General features: G+C 44.3%; 1 protein-coding gene and 1 pseudogene across 2 annotated transcripts in view; both read right to left on the bottom strand.

The window, feature by feature from the left end:
• The window catches only part of LOC127032443 (zinc finger protein OZF-like), a 605,001-nt gene that overhangs the window by 581,838 nt on the left and 1,028 nt on the right, over positions 1-22,135 (bottom strand). The gene's annotated exons all lie outside the window — the stretch shown is intronic.
• LOC127032168 (zinc finger protein 420-like) overlaps positions 16,500-22,135 on the bottom strand; it is a 200,860-nt pseudogene continuing 195,224 nt past the window's right edge.

The following is a 22,135-nucleotide window of genomic DNA, read 5'->3' as shown; positions in this document are numbered from 1 at the left end:
AGAATTATGCAGCCATAGAAAAGGAATGTCTGGCCATGATATGGGCCCTTAAAAAGCTGCAGCCATATCTATTTGGGTGGTGCTTCACCATGTACACTGACCAATCGCCCCTGACATGGCTACTCGAGATGAAAGGCAGAGGATCTGGAGGTTTTTCGCCTTCCTCTACAGCATGGGGCACGGGTCACTTCCTGGAGGATTCTCTGCAGCTTGAGGTCTTCAAACCACAATCTGAGGACTTCAATAACTCAGACATAGGTTAGGGGTTTGTTACAGGAGTGGGTGGGTGAGATTCTGTGGCCTGCACTGTGCAGGAGGAGGTCAGACTAGATGATTATAATGGTCCCTTCTGACCTTAAAGTCTATGAGTCTATGAAAGGGGCCAATGCCAAGCTCCTGAGGTAGAGTCTCCAGCTTCAGGATTATGACACGGAGCTGGTCCACATTAAGGGGAGTGCCAATGTTATAGCTGATGCTTTGTCCCAGAGAAGGGGGGTGGAACATCCCCAGGCCACTGGCTAAAGTGGCCCCACTCACTTCAATCTTGGAGGGGGGAGAGATGTGACGAAGTGGGGTTTTATTCATCTTGTTATGTTGCATGTGAGTCTTACTGTCCAATACTAATACTGCATGTACCTTAGTTACCCTGTGTACTGCACCAGTACTTAGGAGGTGGGAATTGGGTGTGTGATTTTGCTGAGGCCCTCAGGGCAGGTGATACTAACCAGCTATTTTGGTTTGAGCATTGGCTTGCTAAACCCAGGGTTGTGAGTTCAATCCTTAAGGGGGCCATTTAGGGATCTGGAGCAAAATCTGTCTGGGGATTGGTCCTGCTTTGAGCAGGGGGTTGGACTAGATGACTTCCTGAGGTCCCTTCCAATCCTGATATTCTATGATTCTATGATTTGCACCTATGTAACCTGAGACCCAGGATGGGTGTGTGACCAGGTGACACCTTTGGCCTGGGAAGTGAGACAAAGAGAAGGAAGAGGGGAATGAAGGGGGGGTGTCGGAGGTCAGGTGGATGGAGTCTGGCAGTCTGCGTGGGGGAACTGGAAGAGGGGGAATCCAGGTGTCTGGCCCAGGATTCCCAAGATGGACTTGGTTAAAAGTAATTTATGTCTGTAATAGCAAGCTCTGTTCTACGCTGTGGTCCTGCCTGTCGACGGAGAAACCTTCTGTTTTATGCTGGCTGAGAGTCACGTCTGACTGCAGAATTGGGATGCAGGGCCCTCTGGCTTCCCCAGGAGCCCTGCCTGTGCAGACTCGCAGTGGGAAGCACATGATGTGAAAAGGGGATGCTGAATGCTCCGAGGTCAGACCCAGGAAGGTGGAAGCTGTGTAAGCTTCTTGCCCTGGAGATAGTATGCTCAGAGAGAGGAGGGTCCCCCAGAGTCCTGACTGGCTTCATATGGATTAGTTCCAGAGCATCACCTGGTGACTCCGTGACAGTGGATGGGGGGAAATTTGTGAACTTTTTGGCCAACCCACTTGACGCATCCTATCATGCTCCAATTTAGGCACTCTTGGATGGCATTTTGAGGCTCAGCCAATGAAAGACCAGTATGTCACCAAGAAAATGGGCAAAGTATGGAAAAAAATATAGAAAGGCATGAAGAAAAGAAAAGGAATTGAAAGATGGGTTAAGGCCTGTGGCTGGTGATGACAGTAAAGCACCATGCAAATTTTGTAGCTCTGATTTGTGCACATCATGCAGCTCTTGTGCAACATGCAGGGAGGGGTAGCTCAGTGGTTTCAGCATTAGCATGCTAAACCCAGGGTTGTGAGTTCAATCCTTAAGGGGGCCATTTGGGGATTGGTCCTGCTTTAAGCAGGGGGCTGGACTAGATGATCTCCTGAAGTCCCCTCCAACCCTAATAATCTATGATTCTATGACTAACAAACATATAAGAAATGCAACACCATTTTCTTCTATGCACCTGACAGATGTTGGTTTTACAGTATCAAAGCCTTCAACCACGATGCACCAAGCGGAGCTAAAATGGGCCTGCTACATTGCCTGCCATTCAGTGGTTAGTTCCGTGGATCACCGTGGGTAGAGTGACCAGACAGCAAGTATTAAAAATCAGAACAGGGGGTGGGGGGTAATAGGAGCCTATATAAGAAATTGGGACTGTCCCTATAAAATCGGGACATCTGGTCACCCTAACCTTGGGGAACTTGTCAGATTAGCTTTCAAGGGAGATGTAAGTCTGCATCACACAAAATGCACAGCATTAATAAACAATGTTCTTCCTCCCTGCATGTTCTCTGACCTCATCAAAGACATTGGGGAGCCTCAGTATTCACTGGTTATAGATGAGAGCACAGACGTTGCTGCAGTAAAGCTGCTTTGCATTGTAGTGCGCAACATCAGCTCGTCCTTAAACAAATTTGTATCTACATTTTTGGGACTAGTCAGTTTGGAAGGTGAAACAACAGAAGCAATTGCCACAGCAGTGATTCAGTTTCTTGACAGCACTGATCTGGATTTCAGCAGATATACTGGGATTAGGACTGACAGCTGTAGTGTCATGGTCAGGAAGAAAAATTCCATCTACACATGTCTCCTTGAAAGGAATGAGAATCTCAGGCTGATCAAATGTGATGTCACTCAATCCAGCTGTGTGCCAGTAAAACTGTAGAAACACTGCCATGCAGTCTAGAGTTTTTAGTCTCCCATTCCTACAGCTGGTTTTCTCATAGCCCCCTGAGACTGTGTGAATATGGGAAGATATAACAACTGATAAATCACTGTAACATGCCACTAAAACTTGTTCAGCTATCAGCTACTAGATGGCTCATTTATGATTGTTGTGTGTGAGTTCTAGATCAGTGGGATGTGTTACAGTTGCATTTCCAACTAAGCAAAGATCAACAACAGTGCTATGATGCAGAAGTTCTGTAGCAGATGAATTGTGACCCTGTTAATAAACTGTATTTACAGTTTCTAACACCAATTCTGCAGTAATTTGCGAGAATCAATAAATTGTTCCAACTCAAATCTGGTGGTAATGCCTTCAAAATGCTGGACTTCCTCCAGTCTTTATTTCATATTCTTATATCAAGAGTGTTGTTTTCAGATTGGATCCCTGTATCTGATGGTAAACCCCTTGAAGTCAATTTGAGTGACCCAGCCAGTCACTTGCCACTATGTGCTGTTAATTTTTGTGTAGTATTTACGGTTGCTTTAGGGGATGCAAAGCTTGACAATGCTGTTGAAGCTGTTGTGGAAAATCGACCACACCGTTGAATTTAGATCGGACAGCCCAAGGCTCTTTTATTTCATACAAGCATATATGCAGGGAAAGACAGCAAGAGGCTGGCTGCTCTACATATTACAAATTTTACCAAGCTTATAAAGGTTAAAACCGCAAAACGTAGCACGCTGGTTATACATGTTATTTGCCTTATTTGGAATATAATGCTGATGATAAGCAAGCTGACCAATTAATTCTTCATCTGTGGTTTTTCGTGTTATTGTCTTTGCCAGTCAAGTCTGCGGTTTGACTGTTCCAGCACCTTTTCTGTAGTCCTGACAGCAGGCTCAGCTGTTGTAACTTAACAGATATTCTGGTTACCCTTTATCTAATTCTAGTTCCTCTTTTTGGGGCCCTGACCACATCTTTCTGCCTCAGTATGCCCTTTGTACAGAAAAACAAGTTTAGCAAAAGTTAAAACTCTTGCTCTTAGCTAAAGGCTTTTGGGCCTACTCTTACTCTATTCTCAGCAAAAAGCCTGGGGCCTTGGGTAAGGTAGGGTCAAGGGGAGGGTTTCCCTATCAAAGCTAATCTAAAGTCTAGATGCCGAGACTTCCTTCCTAAAGCTGCTAAACAAGTACAGTTGAGACTTCCAGCACATATTAATCTGTGAAAATCTATGTCAGTGTTCAGTCTGTCAGCTATTCTCTCTCAGGGAAAACCTCAAGTAGTGACCATCTCCATGCTGAGGGTGACTTGGGAGCCTTGGATGAACAGTATCAAGCCATCAACTTCCATGACTGGAAGAGCACACTGTGACAACCTCATGATGTGCACAAATCAGGGCTACAAAATTTGCATGCTGCTTTGCTATCAACACCAACCCCTCTGGTGTTATCTGGACCAGTGATCTGCTAGGTCACTCCAATCCTTGACTCTAGGAGCCAGCCTTATCCTGCTATGCTATGAGGACCCCCACTCCTGGGCTGTTCACACACAGCCTCTGGCATGTAAGCTGCTCCTTGGATTGTGCAACCAAATGACACTAGCCAATATCTCCGGTCCCAGACACAACCCTAGGAACCTCTGTCTTGCAGTGCCCAGTAATGCCCACTGGACGCTGCAAGCTTATATGAGTTTGTCAATTTAACAAAGAAATTGATACGTACCAGGCTTGTTATCCCAAGGGGAGACTCTGACATGCTTCAAACCAAACGCACTGCTTCAAGTAGAATAAACAAATAAATTTATTAACTATAAAGATAGATTTTAAGTTATTATAGGTCAAAGCACAAGAAGTCAGATTTGGTCAAATGAAATAAAAGCAAAATAGATTGTAAGCTGATCTTAACACTTTCAGGGCCCTTACAAACTTATAATAGAATCATAGAATATCAGGGTTGGAAGAGACCTCAGGAAGGTCATCTAGTCCAACCCCCTGCTCAAAGGATAAATTCCCAACTAAATCATCCCAGCCAGGGCTTTGCCAAGCCTGACCTTAACAACCTCTAAGGAAGGAGATTCCACCACCTCCCTAGGTAACCCATTCCAGTGCTTCACCACCCTCCTAGTGAAAAAGTTTTTCCTAATATCCAAATGGGCTAGCCCTGTAGAAATTACCCAGTTTCAGGTTGGCTTATACAGCCTGTGCCAAAATGCGTGCTGTCATGGCTTCCATGCTCTATAGCCCAGCTAGCTAAATTATAACTAGCTTGGACATCTACTTGAGCTCCAGTCACACCCTGTGATTGGAGCATAGATGTACCCTTTGTCTTCCCTATAGAGAGTTAGAGCAATTAAACAATATAACCAACATTTATTTTTCAGTAATAAATGGACATGGAGTTCTCTTTCCCTGCCTCTTTCTCTCTCCACTGTCACTGGGGCTTCTTCCATTTCCTGAAGTTTAAATTCTGTGCCATTCCATGGGGTTTTCTCTGAAATTCACATTTTCTGTATCCTTTAATGGGTTTTGAGATTGTTCAAACTGTGATTTGAGTGTTTCAGGAATTCACACACGGAGTTTCACAGACTGCTGGACTCCAGTGCCCATGTACCGTACTGTCCTTGTGGTGAGATCTAGGGTATTTCTAAATCTGTCTCACCTCCAGGAATTCACTTACTGTTTTCTGATCCTTCCCCTCTATCTCACTGATCAACTCCCTGAGACGGGAAATCTCCCCAGAGAATTCAGGGACTTTTTCATTCTGTATCTTCATAATCTCCTTATCCAGCTTTTCCAACTGGGCCAGCAGGAGTCGCTCTTGTTCCTCCAGAAACTGTCACAGTTGCTGAAATTCAGATACAATCTTCTGCCTTTTATCTTGTGTCTTTTTCTGTTAAAAAAAAATAAGGAAAGGGCTGGTCAAGGATGTGAATGGAAACTGAGATCCTTTCATGAAGTGTGGACTATGCAGGAGGGAGAATTTCTTTGCAAATTCTAAGACATCTAACACTTGCCTGTGACCTGTGGTTACTAGAAAGAGGATTTTCTCACATCTTCCCATTTGGCCCCTATATCTCTTAAAAGGATATTCCCATGTCCGACATGGTTAGAACATTGCATTACCAATGGCCTTTAAAAATGCAGATCCAAAGCAGCCGGAGTCCGGACTCAGCACTAGAACTTAAATTTTTTGCAGTAAACTTTTATGCAAGGAAAATGGAGATTTGTTGCGTCTGAAATATTTCATGAATTCCTGTAAATTTTCACCCAATGTTTTGCATAAATTAATAAATAAAAAATCCTGAAAACAAATCAAGAAAATGTTTTTCTTTTTCAATTTGAAATTCATTTTTGTTAAAAATAGTTGTTCTTTTTAATGGTCAAAATTGAAACAAAATATTTTCCCCCCCAAAAAATGAAACATTGATTTGCTGAATTTTTAAAAAATCATTTTTGATTGACTTGTTTTTTTCCAATTTCCAGTCAATGAAAAGTTCTGTTGTTTGTCCAGCTCTATACCAAAGTACATTGACAGAGATTGATGGGAGGAAAAAAAGAATGAATCAAGTCAACAAAAGTGCAGACTTGGGCACAGAGCTGTGCATTGGATATATTCAGGTCATTTTGGCAAGATTTTCATCAAAGCCACAAAAGCTGGACATTAATTCATTAACCAGAATGAAAGTTTAGAATCTGAAGATGGAGAAAATGATGATTTTTCAGGCCATCTGTGTGGAGGTGTGTGCACAGACACACAGAGCATCCATGATAATGGAGTAACAGACAAAAGCCAACATTCTCTAATGCCACAAAGGAATCTGCCTACAGACCTTATACCCATTGTCAATACAGGTTAATAACAAAAAGAACCTATCAGGTTCTCCTGGCTTCTCTTATCTCTACTCAACTTAAATCCAAGGAACTTTTCTCTCTCTTTCCTCAGAATCTTCAGATAGATCTGGATTTATCCTGATTAGACAGAAATGATGGGGTGGTTTGATTTTTATTTTTAGGGATGAGAATCCATCTCAGTTTAACCCCCCATGGAACAACATGGGAATTCAGTCTCTAGAAGAAACTTCATTTTCTTGCTGGGCTTGGGACCTTTCTCAAGGAGTCTTTCCCTTCTAACAGACTTCATCAGTGCTAGGTGCTGCTAGGGCCACAACAGCATGGGCTCATGGTTTGGGCACTGGTGTGGGCCTTGAGAGACCTTTCTGTATTTCCCACCCTGCCGCTGTCCTGCTCTGTGACCTTAGACAATTAACTTCTCCACTCTGGGCCTCAGTTTCCCCTCCTACTCTGCATTTTACTTCCCAGATTAGCCTATAAATTAGATTAGCCCTGCTCAGAGAAGAGATTGTCCCTCACACTGTTTCACGCAGGGTCCAGCAGAATCAAGGTCAGATCTCATCTGAGGTCTATAGTGGCTACTGGGATGCAAATAACAACAATGATAATAAATGCTACAATACAAATCAGTAATGACAACACCCGCTTTTTAACGTGATGCTCTCCAGTCTGAAGGCAACACTCTTACATAGATAGGCCTGCAGGTACTGTGATGTAAACCTCACTGATCATTTAATAGCATCTGGTCCATAGATTGTTCCCTTAACTCACCAAAGGGGACTGGGTTTGAAAAAAGATTCAGCTTCTCAGATAAAAGTTTCCCACATTAGAAATCTCTCAAGTCTTCATTGTTTGTGCTTCCTGTTACCCAGCCATCTCATTTACTGTTTATAGCTTCTCCCATACAATGAAGGCCTTACGGAGCTGAACAATGTAGTCACACCTGTGACAGGAAACTTGTACCTATCATAAAAATTCAAAGCCATTATTCATTGAACTTGATAGCAATTCCCTACCTTCTACTCCTGGGCATCTTCCTCTATGCGAATCACTGTGTGAGCTCAGTGAGCTTGGGACATACGGCAAACCACACAGATGGGGGTTCAATCCTCTTCACAGAACAGTGTCAGAGCCTCCTGGTGTTCCACACACACCTTCTCCCACCCTGATCTCTTTGCTGCCTGGAAACTCAGCCATTTGGCTATTTCTAGGACATTCACCAGCTGCCGGTTTGGCTTGAGGTTTTTCTGTTGTACAGCTTGTCTGCACTGATGGCAGGTGATGCCTGTATCCGATTCTCCCCACAACTGGGTGACACAGGCTCTGCAGAAATTGTGTCCACACTCTAGAGTGACAGGTTCTTTCAAATACTCTAGACAGATGGGACAAGTAGCTTCATCCTGGAGACTTTCCACAGAGGACCCTGCAGCCATGGCTCCCTCTGGACAGTGTAATGGGGTAAGGTTCACTTTCCTGAGCTCAGCAATAAGCCCTACCTGTAGCAGCACTTGGGTGTTTCCCTTCCTTGAACTGACTTGTGCTGTTTGCTGAGCTGGAACAAGCCCCCTGGTAACATTACAGCCCTGGAGTCTTTTGAGAAAACAATACCACTAGGCTAGGCTCTGGTCCTGCAACCAGCCCCATTTCCCCAGCAGCCAGGCCCACGCAGGGAGCAGAAGGGGTGGGCCTCCAGAGGTGGGCTCTCTACATAAAGGCAGTGACCCAGAGTGGCCACCCTCACCTGTGAGAGGCTTCTCTGTCTTGCCCACTCTGCTCCACATTTGGGCCTGGCTGCGAGGAAGAGAGGCTGAGTGAGCCAGCAACATACCAAGGGCAAGCACAGCAGGAGACGGACAGGGCCCCCCCACCGCAGGTAACTTTGGCAGGGAGAGCACAGCAGCCCTGGGCTGGGTGCAGGGTAGCTGGGGAAGGTGCTGGGAGAAGGTTTCTGAGTTAGGATCATTGCCCAACACTGTAGCATTTAATTTCACAAAGGGGAACTACACAAAAATGAGGTTAGTTCAACAGAAATTAAAAGGTACAGTGCCAAAACTGAAATGCCTGCATGCTGCATGGAAACTTTTTAAAGACTCCATAATAAAGGTTCAACTTAAATTTATACCACAAATTAAAAAAATATAGTAAGAGACCAGAAAAAACGCCACCGTTGCTAAACAATATAGTAAAAGAAGCAGTGAGAGGCAAAAAGGCATTGTTTAAAGAGTGGAAGTTAAATTCTAGTGAGGAAAATAGAAAGGAGCTAAACTCTGACAAATGAAGTGTAAAAATGTAATTAGGAAAGCCAAAAAAAGGATTTGAAGAACAGCTAGTCGAAGACTCAAAAATAGCAATTTTTTTTTAAGTACATAAAAAGCAGGAAACCTGCTAAACAACCAGTGGAGCCACTGGACGATTGAGATGCTAAAGAAGCACTCAAGGACGATAAGGCCATTGTGGAGAACCTAAATGAATTCTTTGCATCAGTCTTCACGGCTGAGGATGTGAGGGAGATTCCCAAACCTGAACCATTCTTTTTAGGTGACAAATCTGAGGAACTGTCCCAGATTGAGGTGTCAATTTTTGGAACAAATTGATAAACTAAACAGTAATAAGTCACTGGGACCAGATGGTATTTACCCAAGAGTTCTGACAGAACTCAAATATGAAATTGCAGAACTACTAACTATAGTCTGTAACCTATCATTTAAATCAGCTTCTGTACCAAATGGTTGAAGGATAGCTAATGTGATGCCAATATTTAAAAAGGGCTCCAGAGGTAATCCTGGCAATTACAGGCTGGAAAAGGTTCAGAAAAGAGTAACAAAAATGATTAGAAGTATGAAACAGCTTCTATATGAGGAGAGTTTAATAAGACAGACTTTTCAAGCTGGAAAAGAGATGACTAAAGTGGAATATGATTGAGGTCTATAAAATCATGACTGTGTGAAGAAAGTAAAGAAGGAAGAGTTATTTACTCCTTCTCATAATCTAAGAACTAGGGGTCACCAAATGAAATTTATAAGCAGCAGATTTAAAACAAACAAAAGCAAGTATTTCTTCATACAACACACAATCAATCTGTGGAACTCTGCCAGAGGATGTTGTGAAGGCCAAGACTATAATCTAGTTCAGTAAAGAACTAGATAAATTCATGGAGGATAGATCCATCAATGGCTATTAGCTAGGATGGGCAGGGATGGTGTCCCTAGCCTGTTTGGCAGAAACTGGGAATGGGTGACAGGGCATGGCTCACTTGATGATTACCTGTTGTGTTAATTCCCTGTGGGGCACCTGACATTGGCCACTGTCGGAAGACAGGATACTAGGTTAGATGGACCTTTGATCTGATCCAGTACGGCTGTTCTTATGTTCTTACAAAACAAGTTTAACAACTACAGAAGGATGTTTAAGTGATTACAAGTGATAGCAAACAGATCAAAGCAGATCACCTAGCAAATAAACAAAATTGCAAACTAAGACTACATTACTAGATAGATAGGATTTGAATTAGCAATATCTCACCCTGACTGATGATACAAGCAGGCTTACAGATTCTTAAGGCACAAGCTGCATCTGCCTTGCAGCTTGGGTTCCCCTTCCCCAATCCCAGTACTTTGTCTTCCAGAGCTTCTTTCAGGTGTTGAGTTGTGAGGGAGTGAAGACAAATCATGATGTCACTCCCCACCTTATATAGTTTCTCCATATGGTGGGAACCCTTTGTTTCAAGCTAATTTCCAGGCCCAGCTCATGGAAAAATAAAGGTACCAAAATGGAATTTATTGTCATATGGTCTGCTCACATGCCCTTGCATGTCTTGCTGAGTCATAGCAGCCATTGCTCATAGGCTAAAATGTTTCCCAGTGAGGACAAACCTTTTCCATGGATCATTGTCTTTGCTGATGAGCTCTTTGCACCATCTAGCTTCTTCATTGTAGTACCCAAAAGGCTAATTGTGGGTGTTACCCAGAGTAAGCACATTTGAAATACAGACACATAGTTAATATTAATAACTTCAGATACAAAATGATACATGCATACAAATAGAATAATCATATTCAGCAAATCATAACTTTTCCATAGACACCTCACATGACACATTTTGTACAAAATGCATCATGTCATAATCATATCATAATGATACCACTATGATGAATATGGGATACTGTGTAATACCTGCATCCCATGCCTCTCCTGCTGAGGTGTCCATGGGTGCCTCAGAGTTCCAGGGAAAAACTGTGTTGTTGTGAGACCTCGCCAGCATGGAGGCACATGCTTCCCAGCCCCCAGGAGCCAGCAGGCTTAGATGCCCTGGCCCAAGGAGATGGGGTTGGAACATCCCTCCCAGAGGCGACACATGGGGTGGTCATGTGCCCCCCCTTTATATTGTACTCCCCCAGTATCAGCAGGTACGTCATCTTTGCAGGAGACTGTGTAAAAGTGAGTCCTCCAGGGTCATAGAGATGAACCAAGAGACTGTATATAGAGGAGTCCTCCAAGCTCTCTCATACAGAGATAACTGAAGCTAGGGAACACATTTTCTTCATTCCCAGGGGCTATGTGTTCTGTACTCTAAGTGTAAGTGCTGTAATTTGGAGGAAGAAAAATCTGTTTTTCCACACATATCAGAAGTTGGAAACCCCCTTTAAATGCATGGCCTTAATCATGGAGTTGCTACCGACACCTACAGAATCATTACTTTGTCTGTTTTGTATATTTAGATTTGAAGCTCTTTCCCTTAGGAGCTCTCTCTCATGATGTGTATGTCAAATACAATACCGAGCACAATAGGGCCTTACTCTTGGGTGTAGCCTCTAGCTGCTACTGTATCAAAAATAATCCTGGTATTAATAAGACCAATGACTGTGTAGTCAGACAAGAATGAAACGGGAAAGTTGTGGTATGAGGAACAGGCCAAATATCAGCAGAGAAAAACACCCCAGCCTAGCGAGTTAAATTCCCAATCCTGCAAAATCTAACACATATTTCACTGTATTACTGCCAAAGACCCCATTGATTTAAATGGGCCTGAGCTAGAATGAGGCAGAGGGTAAGGTTCTGACAACAGGGGTCTTGAGCTGAACCCATTCCAGAGATCAGAATCTCCCTCTCCCTCTCTCTGTATATTTCTTGCTAACTCGCTTAGAGGCCAGTGGTCTGATTCTTTTCTCACAACAACTTCACACTGTTTTAGACAGTTCATGGGTTTCCAATGGGATTACTTCTGTTTTACACCAGGGTGAGGGAGAGAAAGACCCTGTGAACCCAGTCAGACTACTCCTGATTTGTGCTGGGATCAGGGAGAGGGGGACAAGATTTCAGCAAGTTTTAGCTCAAAGGGAAGTTTGACTAGCCTATTACAGGGCAGTGATAAGGTTGTATGAGTGACCTCACTGTGCATTTCCATTCCACACGTTTGTATTGTTTTTAACTTTAACCTTAACTCTGTAGTTGGTAGCCATTTAATGCAAAACAAAGGACACCGAGAATGGGAGAAACAAAATTCTACTTTATTATTTCAAAGAAGGAACAAAGACAGACTCCCTTCCCCACCGCAGCCTGGCCTAGCTCAGCACAGTTCAGCCCCACCTCAACACTTTGTTGCACCCGACTCCCTCATGCACCAACACCAGCAACATTTACAAACTGGTAGGAAAGTGCAGAGAAGACATGAAAGATGCAGGGACTCAGTCACAAAAGCAAACACTTCAAAAGCAGGAAACCCAAAGAGCTGAGGTTGGAGGGATGCAGGGTGGGGTGAGTGGCGCAGAGACAGCCTCTCTTGTCCCAACACAGGACACTGCAGTAGATTCAGTTGGGAGGGATGACCAGCTGGGTTTAGGGCTCCTCATATCTCTCTGGCCTCAAAGATTGGGGTCGGCCTGGCTTCAAGGCTGGCCAGGTCTGTTGACATCCCCAGCTCACTTCTTGCCTGCACCCAACTTCATCCTCTCAGCAATCAGGAGATGCTGTCCCTCTGCCCCCATCATTCTTTGTGGGGTGTCATTCATGACCCTTTAGAGGTTGGGTCAGCTTCACACAACACTCATATATTCTCATCTCTCTGGCTCTGACGCAGGGAGTTCACAGTTCTCAGCCTCAGTTATGTCTCCGAAGAGCAAATCCTGCAGCTTCCCAGCTCTGATCCCCCACCTCCCATCCTCTCCTCATCCTGACTGTTTCTCACATCACTGCAGGGATCAAGCAACAAACTTCTTTCCCTGTTTCAGTCTCTGTCTATTGGAGTGTGAATCTTGCTCTCACCCTCAGTGTTTATGCTGAGAGATATTGATAATTGTCATTGTTCCAATACACAAAAGATCTCATGAAAAAAGGGTTAGTTTAAAATAAAATATATATATATAATATATATATATATATATATATATATATATTTAAAAAAGGATCTTCTCCCAATGATCATTTGTCTCATGAAATCATCAACAAATCTGAGCTACATCGAGTCAAATTAAACTAATATTTAAGTATGTGACCAAATGGCCTTCACAAAGAAAGAAAAACCCACAATACAGGATGGGATATAAAACACTTTCACATTCATAAAGTGAAACCTCAGAGAATCTTTTAAGACTCAAAATCAGGAAACTAAATGCACTCATGTTCTTCTGAAGTGGCTAAACCTGCTTTACTTCTCGCCTCATTATTTGGGTGTATTAGTTACAAAAGTTATAGTATCATTATGCTCAAAGAAAGAGAAAGACAAAAAAAACCCCAAACTTCCTGTCTCCAAATGATCTGAACTAGCCTGGAAAAAGCCCAGAAGCAATTTTACCAATAGATGGAAACAGGGTATAAGACTGGACAGGGTCAAACTGTGCTTTGAGGGTCACTGGGATTTCCCTGCTCACTCCCAGGTCTGTGACACTTTCTTCTCCAGCCCTCAGGAGTCTGATTTAGGATCATAGAAATCAAACTGTGATTCATAAGCATGGACAACCAAGCCCACTGTGGCAAGTGACCCTTTGGGATATGGAGGGGTAGAATGGGGAGAGGATAAAACTCCCTATTGCTTGGACAGAGGTTACTGTGTCAAGGGTGGAGTGTGGTGGTGATGGGGGAGGAGGGAATCCCTGCAACTCACCTCATCACCCTTGAATAGCACAGAAGCTAGAACAACATTTATTGTCACTGCTCTGATTTTTTAGCATCTAGTTAATTCTGGTCCATAAAGTAGAAAATGTACAAACAATAAATGGTTTTCACCTTGGCCTGAAGTAATGTGAGACTATCTGGGAATAAGACAATCTGGCCACAAAAGAGGAACTCAGGAACAAGCCATCACTCTGTTAGCAGGGGAATAAAATGCTCAGGGTCAGTTTATACTAGGAATCTGATGGAGGGTCACAGAGATTCACTGGCTAATCCCTACCATAGAGAGAACCTCAGAAGCTGATGCTGTGGGGGCATAAGTGGGATCTCTGGGCCTCCTACAAAAGGCCCTGTGGAGATCAGTCTCTCTCATTGGAGCTTTCTGAATGCAGAGGGGGCAGGGAGAAAGTAAAGAGGGAGTGAATGATCAGAGGCAGCACCTCTCCACTCCTGTGATCTCCCTCTCTTCTTATCCTATGATCCTCAAACACTCGATAGCCCCAGCTTGCTCTGCTTCCTAGTTCCAGCAGCTCCAACCATTCAATCCCCAGTTTCCTGCACAAAACAATCCTCCTGATCCCTCAATATTTGATCCTACAGAACCCAGCACCCTGGGGAATTTTGGGAGGGAAAGAGTTACCGGTCTTTCTGGACATCTCCCTTCCAGGAAACAGTTCCAGGTAATTGGAGTAGCCCAGCCCAGGTGCTGGTGGAAGATGCAGGGGTGGGACAGGTGTCTAGAGGGAAAGTGGGGCCTGGCCCAAGTATTCTTCTCTTAATCTCCATGGAAGGGAGATCCCATCTGGGAAGGATGGGAGAGGGGGAAACTTCAGGCAGGCCGAGGGAGTGTCTGGGGAAGTTTTTCCTCTTTTCCTTCCCCCACCTGTGGCCCATCAACTCAGCAACCAAGGCTGCAGCAGGGAGATGAGGCTGATTGGGGCTTCCCATCCTCTGCCTTGGGTTTGCTTAGACCAGTCTAATATGGTGTTAGCTACACTAGGAGCATTTTCCACACTGGGAACATCTCAGAGGTTTCTTCCCTGTGTGGATTTGATGATGCCTGATACTATGGGAGCAACCAATGGAAGTTTAACTTTCAAGGTCTCTCTGTTGTGTGGATCACTGATGTGTGAACTCAGGTTGAATCTTTTCCCACAGTCAAGCTGTCACTCAGCAATAGACTTAAAGATGGCAATCTTGCAACAGAAAAGCTTCAAAAACAGATTCCAGTGAGAAACAGCTGAACTTGAATTAATATGCAAACTAGATACTATCAATTTAGGCTTGAATAGAGACTGGGAATGGCTAAGCCATTACATACATTGAATCTATTTCCCCATGTTAAGTATCCTCACACCTTCATGTCAACTGGCTGAAATGGGCCATCTTGATTATTACTACAAAAGTTTTTTTTCTCCTGATAATTGCTCACCTTCATTAATTAGCCTTTTAGAGTTGGTAGGGCAACTCCCACCTTTTCATGTTCTCTGTATGTGTATATATATCTCCTCAATATATGTTCCATTCTATGCATCCAATGAAGTGGGCTGTAGCCCAAGAAAGCTGATGCTCAAATAAATTTGTTAGTCTCTAAGGCAGGGGTCTCCAACGTGGTGCCCGCGGGTGCCATGGCACCCACCGAGGCATCTAAGTGCACCCGCATACTAGCCAGCAGACGAGCATCCACCAAAACGCCGCCATCAAGCAGCAGCATCCAGAGGCGTTGGCACCAAAATACCGCCGAATGGATGACGCTGCTTGTCAGCGGTGACGCCTGTTGCCGTTGTCACTTGTCGGCAACATTTCGGCAGATGCTCGTCCGCCGCCATGGTCCTCCGTGGCTCGTCACCAGACGAAAAAGGTTGGGGACCACAAGTACTCCTGTTCTTTAAGCTATTTCTAGGGTCGCACCCTTGTGGATTATCTGATGTTTAGTAAGCTCTGAGCTCCTACTAAAGCTTTTCCCGCAGTCAAGGCATTTATGAAGGTTATAACCTGTGTGGATTCTCTGATGTATAATAAGGTTTGATCGCTGATTGAAACTTTTCCCACACTCCAAGCACCTATGGGGGCTCTCTCCTGTGTGGATTGCCTGATGTCTAATAAGGTTTGTTCTCTCAGTGAAACATTTCCCACATTGGAGGCATTTATCAGGTTTATCTCCAGTATGAATTTTCTGGTGTCTAATAAGGTGTGAGCTCTGAATGAAACTTTTCTCACACTCAAGACATTTATAGGGTCTCTCCTCCGTGTGAGTCCTCCAATGTCTAGTGAGGTATGAGCTGTGGCTAAAGTTTTTCCCACAGTCCAAGCACTTATGGGGTCTCTCTCCAGTGTGAGTTGTCTGATGTGTAACAAGGCTTGATTTCTGAATGAAACATTTCCCACAGTCCAGGCATTTATGTGGCCTTTCTCCCGTGTGGATTCTCTGATGTTTATTAAGATTTGATTTGTGACTGAAACTTTTTCCACAGTCCAAACATTTATAGGGCTTCTCTGCTGTGTGGATTCTCTGATGCACAATAAGTCCTGAATTGTGAGCAAAACTTTTCCCACAATCCAAGCATTTATGCGGTTTTTCTCCTGTGTGTATTGTCTGATGTGAAATAAGGTTTGTTCTCTGAATGAAACTTTTTCCACAGTCCAAGCACTTATGAGGTCTCTCTCCTGTGTGGATTGCTTGATGTGTAACAAGAGCTGATCTCTGTGTGAAACTTCTCCCACACTCCAAGCACCTATGGGGGCTCTCTCCTGTGTGGACTGCCTGATGTCTAATAAGGTTTGGTCTCTCAGTGAAACTTTTCCTACAGTGGAGGCATTGATGAAGTTTATTGCCAGTATGAATTCTCTGATGTCTAATAAGGTGCGAGTTCCGAATGAAACTTTTCCCACACTCGAGACATTTATAGGGTCTCTCTCCTAAGTGGGTCCCCCAATGTCTAATGAGGTATGAGCTGTGGCTAAAGCTTTTCCCACAGTCTAAGCACTTATGAGGTCTTTCTCCAGTGTGGATTGTCTGATGTGTAACAAGAGTTGACTTCTGAATGAAACATTTCCCACAGTCTGGGCATTTATATGGTCTTTCTCCTGTGTGGATTCTCCGATGTTTAGTGAGGTTTGAGCTGTTACTGAATCTTTTCCCACAGTCCAAGCATCTATATGGTCTCTCTCCAGTGTGGGTCCTCCAATGTGCAGTGAGGTATGAGCTGTGGCTAAAGCTCTTCCCGCACTCAAAGCATTTATGGGGTTTCTCTCCCATATGGATTGTCTGATGTGTAAGAAGGTGTGATCTCAGAATGAATTGTTTCCCACATTTGAGGCACTCACTGCGTTTCTCTTTCTTGCGATTTGTCTCCTGGGTTGTGGTTTCCTCAGGATCCTTGCATCCTCCCACATATTTAATAGATTCAGCCACTTTCTTGATAGGCTGGTTTCTGAATAGCCTCTCTGACCACTGCTGATTTCCAGAGGCTTTTCTTTGTTCCAAGCATTGCGAGAAATTCCCTAAAGCTCTTCTCCTAAAGGTCCTCCGTGGTTCCACTTCCCCAGGAAATTCCTGATGTTGATTGTCCTCCTCTTTCTCATTCTCTCGCTTATCACCTGCTGGAGAGAGACAGACAATCCAGGCAAAAGTCACTGTGGTGAGGAGAAAGAGGAACAGCACAAAGGGAAAATCCAACACAATAAATTTTCAAAGACTGTACAATTGGATTCTGCCTCCACATCCCATCCAAACACTCATAGGGAAGGAAACGCCTGCAGCTGGCAGGACGGGTGGAAAGCCATGAATGATATATACTGACTACAGCCCTGACTTGGGTGAGATGAGACAGAACTGAGGTGCTCGCAGACACCACATTTTTGGGATTCTCAGTGGTTTTCCCTCAATCGCCAGATGGTTTCTGTGTCAGTTTTACCAACACCTTACCTATGTGGGTATCTCTCAGAATCTCCTTTTCCTGGCAGGCCTGGAGATCGGGTACCCATGGCTCTTCCCATCGTTCCAGCCGGGTGATCAGGTCAGGTTTGGGAATGGAAAATCCTGCTTGGGGGTGAAAAGAGACAAGATCAGAGTGCATGAAGGAATGGTAGAGTATTTGTCACAAAGGACATTCCTGGAGTTGAACCTGTGCCTGTGCTGTGCTGGGAGAACATGGAATCCAGGAGGATGAGAATGTGGTCACTGAGCCCCTTGGGAAAGACAGGTGTCTGGAGATGTGAGAGGAATTGTTACATCCTCATTAGGAGTTTGCAGGATCTGTGCACTCTGGGGGCCTTGCTGACACACACATAGCTCTGGAGTTAAACCTCTGTCTATTTCTAAACCTGCAGTGCCCAGACCCCTCCTCATGGCTGGAGCTAGTCCCAAGAAGGGAGGTGAACAGGATGTGACACTGCACCGCATATTCTTCATAGTGATATTATTATGATATAATTATAGTGTAATTATTATTCCTTTTTTGCAAGACAAGTCATATAAGATGTTATTGGAAAAGTTATGATTTGCTGAATATGAATATCCAATTTGTATGCAAGTATAATTTTTGTATCTAAAGTTATGATTATTGACTAGGGATCTGTAATTCAAATGGGCTTACTCTGGAAGACACCATGGCAAGCCTTTCAGGTACAACAATGAAGAAGCCAGATGGGGCTGATGGTCCATCAGCAAAGACAATGGACTGTGGAATAGCTTAACCTTCCTGTGGGCGTTTTGGTCAGCCAGTAAACAGTGGCTGCTATAACTCTACAAGGACATGTGACCAGACCACATGTCTCTGGACTCCATCTTGGGATGTCAGTATTTTTTCACAAACTGGTCTGGGAACCAAGTTTTGAAACAAAGGGTTCCCACTGCATGCTAAAGCTATCCAAGGCAGAGAGTGAATTCATCTGTTGTTCTTCACTCTCCATACAAGAAGACTCCTGGAAACACCTGAGGAACAAAGACTGGACTGGGGGAAGTGCTGGATCCAGGCTGAAGGGATTTCTAGCCTGTGTATGAAGACCTGAGAAAACCAAGCTGTAAAGCTAATGCAGCTTGTGCCTTAAGAATCTACAAGTCTGCCTGTACCATCAGTTAGGGTGAGAATCTGCTAACATATCCAATGTATTAGCTTAGTTTGTGTTTGTTTATTTGCTAGGTAATCTGCTTTGATCTGTTTGCTATCATTTATAATCACTTAAAATCTATCTTTTGTAGCTAATAAACTTGTTTTATGTTTTAATCTAAACCCAGTGTGCCTTTAAGTGAAGTGTCTGGGGGAAAAATCTTAGTCTGATTTAACACAAGTTTGTTGCATTTCCTCCCCACACTGAGGGGGGAGGTGAACTCCATGATCTTACATTGTACAGTTCCCTGTGCAGTGCAATGTGGTATAATTTTGGGTTCATACTCCAGAGGGGGTGCATGCCTGGGGAGCTGGGAGTTATCCTGGTTATAGCATTCCTGTTGTTGGTTCATGCAGGGGCTGGACAGAGAGCCTGCATGTAACTGCAGCAGGGTGTGTCCCTGCCTGTGTGGATGCTGGTGGAAGTGTGGGACTGGGAGTGGGTGTGCAGCTTGTCACAGATGCACAGTGTGAGAGGGAGCCCAGGCCTTGTGGGTCAGAGGGCTCAGTGGTACCCCAGTTCTAGGTGGCACCCCAGGGGGAACTGGTCACACAGGGATTCTGTGTGTGCCTGAAAAATAACACAGACAGGACAATACACAGCTTCTGCCCTCTTGAAAGCTGGAGGGGTGGGGATGAGATAGAATGTCCATTAGGTTTTGACACCCTTATCTCATTGGAGGGTGTAAGGAGATGAAAGTCTCTCTCACACAGCAGCTGTGGATTATAGGGTTCATTCACCTCCAGTCTCTCTCTCCAAAGATGCACCTGACAGATTTGGAAATGCAGACCCCATGGCTTCTAATAACAGAGAGGCCAGGAAAGCCTTACCCAGTGAGGTCACATTCTCATAATTCTCCTCCATGACTTCCCTGTACAGAGCTCTCTGACCAGGGTCCAATAGGGCCCCCTGCCCCTCGGTGAAATACACAGCCACGTCCTCGAAAGTCACCGGCATCTGAAACAACAAATTTTCCCTACTCAGCACCTGCTGCCACAGCCACAATCCTACTATTCATGGGAAAGAAGGAAGGAAGCTAGCTCACCTGGGAGGGGGTGGAGGGGGGGACAGAGGAGCAGAATCTCACCCCCACCCTGCTCAGAGCAGCCAGGAAGCTTCAGGGAGTGGCAAGAAAGTGAGAACTCCATGTCCCTCCCAACAGACAGAGGAGGGCAGGGTCTTCTCATTTACCACAAACCTAGTAGGCACAGGCTGATGTGGGAAGCAGAGATCTGGGCAGGGACAGGAATCCCAGCATCATCCCTTTGTATTCCCCCGCAGTTTCTACCTAGTGGGTTCAGGCTCCAGCACTCTGGTCTGTTTTCCCAGCCCTCTCCATGGGGGCGGCAGTTCCTGTTTCAGAAATGGGGGAATGTTCACCTCCCAATGAGCCTGTTCATAAATCAGGCCTTAGCCTGAGCAAGTCCCAGTGGGTTTTTCAGACCCTATCCTCCTCCCTACCTGACCCTGTGTATTCTTTTTTGGCCTTCCTAATCATATTTTTATACTTCATTGCCAGAGTTCATGCTCCTTTCTATTTTTCTCAATAGGATTTAACTTTCACTTTTTAAAGGATGCCTTTTTGCCTCTCATCGCTTCTTTTACTTTGTTGTTTAGCCATAGTGGCACTTTTTATTGTGTCTTTTTAATTTGGGGTACACATTTAAGTTGAGCCTCTATTATGGTATCTTTAAAAAATTTCAATGCAGCTTTCAGAGATTTGACTTGTGGCACATACCTTTTAATTTGTTTAACTAACTTCCTCATTTTTTGTATAATTCCCCTTTTTGAAATTAAATACTACGACATTGGGGTGCTGTGGTGTTTTCCCTCTCACAGAGTTGTTCAATTTAATTATATTATGGTCACTATTACTAAGAGATCCAGCTATATTCACCTCTTGGACCAGATCCTCTGCTACACTGAGGACTGTATCAAGAATTGCCACGCCTCTTGTGGGTTCCAGGACTAACTGCTCCAAGAAGTAGTTATTTAAGGTGTCAAGAAACTTTCTCTCTGCATCCCATCCTGAGGTGACATGTACCCAGTCAATATGAGGATAGTTGAAATCCCCCGTTATTATTGAGTTTTTTATTTTTATAGCCTCTCTTATCTCTCTGAGCATTTTACAGTCACTATCACGATGCTAGTCAGACAGTCCCTACTGCGGGTACCCATAGTAGTGCCACTGATTTGAAGGTACACATTGTCCTCAAATGTGAAATAGTTATGGGTGAGGACAAAGTTACAAAGTTCAGCCACCAGATTTGCCATGACAATATCACAGATACTGTTCCTGACGGCTTGTAGTCCATCTTTGTGTGGAATATTGGTGTAGAGGGCTTCTACATCCAGAAGTCACCTATGATCCATCACTCTCACAGATCTTGGGAGACAGGCCAGTCCTTGCTTACAGACAGCCCCCCAACCTGAAGCAAATACTCACCAGCAATCACACACCACACAACAAAAACACCAACCCAGGAACCTATCCTTGCAACAAAGCCCATTGCCAACTCTGTCCACATATGTATTCAGAGGATACCATCATAGGACCTAATCACATCAGCCACGCCATCAGGGGCTCATTCACCTGCACATCTATCAATGTGATATACGCCATCATGTGCCACCAATGCCCCTCTGCCATGTACAATGGCCAGACTGGACAGTCTCTACGTAAAAGAATAAATGGACACAAATAAGACATCAAGTATTATAACATTCAAAAACCAGTTGGAGAACACTTCAATCTCCCTGGCCACTCGATTACAGATCTAAAAGTCAAAATATTGCAACAAAAAACTTCAAAAATAGACTCCAATGAGAGACTGCTGAATTGGAATTAATTTGCAAATTGGACACTATCAAATTAGGCTTGAATAGTGACTGGGAGTGTATGGGCCATTACACAAAGTAAAACTATTTCCCCATGCTTATTCCCCCCCATCTCTCTCTCTCTCTCTCTCTCTCTCACACACACACACACATCTTGTCAACTGCTGGAAATGGGCCATTTTCATTACCACTATAAACAGTTCTTTTTCTCTCCTGATAATAGCTCACCTTAACTGATCACTCTCCTTATAGTGTGCATGGTAACACCCATTGTTTCATGTTCTCTGTGTACGTATATATATCTTCCTACTGTATTTTCCACTGCATGCATCCAATGAAGTGGTCCGTAGTCCACAAAAGCTTATGCTCAAATAAATTTGTTGGTCTCTAAGGTGCCACAAGGACTCCTGTTCTTCTTGAGTACCCCAGGTCTCCTCCAGCAGTCCCAGGGGCAGCCAGGCAGATGCTGCTCTCATTCGCCCATTCGGATCTATCCCCTGCTGTTCCGGCCGTGACTCTGAGCCCTGAATCCTGCTCAGAAATCCAAGAGAGGCCCTGATCCGTCCTGCCACCCCAACAG

The sequence above is a fragment of the Gopherus flavomarginatus genome, chromosome 12 (assembly GCF_025201925.1).
Source record: "Gopherus flavomarginatus isolate rGopFla2 chromosome 12, rGopFla2.mat.asm, whole genome shotgun sequence".
NCBI lineage: Eukaryota > Metazoa > Chordata > Testudines > Testudinidae > Gopherus > Gopherus flavomarginatus.
This window is presented reverse-complemented; position numbering and strand designations above follow the sequence as displayed.